The following is a 2,976-nucleotide window of genomic DNA, read 5'->3' on the forward strand; positions in this document are numbered from 1 at the left end:
TTTTAAGTCTTTGTCAAATGTACATATGGTGGCTTGCCTTCCACAAAACCTTCTTTAATGCCAAACTATTCCTATATTATTATTATTATTAATAGATGTTACAATTTAATTGTTATATTCCCGGTTATAAAAGTCCATATATTACTAAAACCCCCCAAAAAAAAAAATATTTCGTTTTAAACAAGGGTATAAATAGAACATGGGTATAAATTTTCCTACAAGGGTATTTATGTGATTTTAGAAGCATACAAGGGTATTAAAGTAATTGCACAAGTATAAATAGAACATGGGCGTAGTTGAAAGTTTTGACCACATTGGTCATTCGGTCCCCACAATTTCACTACGTGTCCTACTTGTTGTGTACAAAATCTTTTAAACAATGCAGACTAACAACAACTAAATGACCGGCCGGTGACGCGTCCATGCTCGTGACTAGTGACAGACAGCACATGATTGTCATTATTCTTCTCAAATTCTCACTGTAATCGCGGCGAACGAAATGACAAACTTTATGCGCATGCCTCCGTGATTATACGTGTCAGAATCTTAGTGGCGGTGACGTACCAAACCCCTGGTGATGAGGGTAATTTTCGGATACCTCCCCTGAGGTTTATCCCTACTATACTTAGAGAGAAAGTATGAATATATTGACATATAGTACCCCTGACGTATATAAGCGTTAGGGAGCTGTTTGGTTTGAAAGGGTGATAACATAATTGTAAAATTTTACAATTTTTAAATGGTTAAGAAACAGTAAACTGATTAAACTAAACACTTGCATCTTGCACAATGGCTGCTAAACGAAAGCATTGTACGTACAAAATGCATAGTGACAAAGCATGGAACACAATGAAAACCAAGGGGATGGCGACCCATCTCTACTTCTTCTCATGGGTTGAGGCGACCCATCTCTACTTCTTCTCATGGGTTGACTTTCATTCCCATATAATACCCATTGGTTTCAACTTATATGAACTTAAAAGATACAGTGAGAAAAATTCTCTGAGATTAAGCATGTCAAAAGCTAAATTTCGGCCACAACCGGCATCTGAGCAGTCAATCAATGAAGAACGCACCAGGTGTGTATTTCAATAAAATCTTTAAGCTTAATTTTGGTTTAATTTATTCTGGGATTTTGTTCAATAGGTTGCTAGTTTAGTTGACTAGTGAGCTTTTCTCTTACCAGTTCAGTTCTTATTTGGATGGTGCATGTGCTAATGTAGAAGATCCCGTAATTGTTTAGAACTTGTATAAGAGGTTTAGGCTTTGTCATGAGAGAAGGTAAAATTAAAAATGGCAAGGCCTAGGCTGGAACTAAGAGATATTATTCCATCATTTCTTTCGGCAAGCATAGAGTAGATATTTTGGGTACAATGTTGGGAGGTTTTCTTTCAGTTTTTATGAGTACACAATTAGAATATGTGGTTCATATGGCTGGTACAAAGAGCTTCACAAGGCTAGAATGTAATACTTGCGACTACCCAAGGTCTGTGGTTCATATGTCAGTTTCAGGAACTTACTGCAATTGGCAAAATTGAAAGGATTGCTTATTGCATTTTTTATATTCTTGTTTGATTTTAGGAATTTAACACTGTATCATAAGCAAAGTTACTGAGATTTACACATTTGTAGATGGCCAATATGCCCAAATACTAATAATAATAACATTAATTCACTCATCAGTCATGTAATATCAGAGCTTAGCATTCTGTGAACTACTATTATCCATATATTTTTGTAAAGGCTAGTTATTTTTGTCATTGTTTATGCAGCTTGCTATACTTTGACATTGAGGCAGTGATAGATGGTGAAGTTTTTTCTATTGGTTTAGCTATTCCAGAGCAGTATAGCTTGCACAAACTATGGGTTGATATCAGGGATGCTTGTTGGGGTCATCCTATTAGGAATGCAAATGGGATAAAGGTTCAAGTAATATTTCCTTGGCAAACTGAGCAGCAAGCAATTTTGACTGACAAAGACTTGTTTGAGGCATTTGAACAGCTTAGAGTAAATGGGTACAATTGGGCTAGGTTTACAGTGACTCATAAGAAAGTGCTTCAAGATATGAATAAGGTTGAAAGTTCAGCAGATAAGTGCACTCAGGAATTGAATAATGATGTGGAAAGTGGAAATGAAGAGTTGTATAATTGTTATGACGCATCTGTAGATAAATTTGAAGATGATTATGAGACTGATCCACATGGTTCTGATCTGGTTGGTTCTAATCCAGATGATTATGAAGAGGATTATGAGACTGATCCACCTGGTAATGATCTTAATGACTATGAATCTGGGGATGACAGTGGAGGTGAGTCAGATGATGATGTTGTCCAAGAACAAACTTGCATTAAATATGAAAAAAATGCAGGTGGCTTTCAGTTTAATTCTGTTGGTGATGAGATATTGTTAAAGCCTGGACAATTGTTTGTCAATGTGTGGGAGTTCAGAAAAGTGTTGAAGGTATTTGCAATTAGAAATGGATTCAGATTGAAAAGGTTGAAGAATGAAAAAACAAGGGTGACATGTGTGTGTGCTGCACCAAATTGCACTTGGAGAATCCACGCAAGCCCTAATTGGAATAGGAGATCATTTCAGATTAAAACTAACTGCCCTGAGCACACTTGTCCTAGAGTTGATGACAATTATGAGGCAACTTCAGATTGGATAGCAGCCACATATCTACATCTGTTCAAGGCCAATGCTGAAATCAAGATTTCTATTATTGCTGCTGCTTTGATGCAGAGATATGGAATTGAATGCAATAATCAGAGGTTGTACAGGGCCAAAAGGAAAGCACTTGAGTTACTTGGTGAAGATCATAAGACCAGTTATAGTAAATTATTTAGGTACAAGCATGCTTTGTTAAATTCCAATCCTGGTTCCACTGTCTGTATTGAAAGGGATTGGATTGGTGGTGCTGAATTTCCCACATTCAAGAGGTTTTTCTTCTGTATTGACAGTAGTGGAAGGGGATTT

Source organism: Citrus clementina, unplaced genomic scaffold (genome assembly GCF_000493195.1).
Source record: "Citrus clementina cultivar Clemenules unplaced genomic scaffold, Citrus_clementina_v1.0 scaffold_3, whole genome shotgun sequence".
Lineage (NCBI taxonomy): Eukaryota > Viridiplantae > Streptophyta > Magnoliopsida > Sapindales > Rutaceae > Citrus > Citrus x clementina.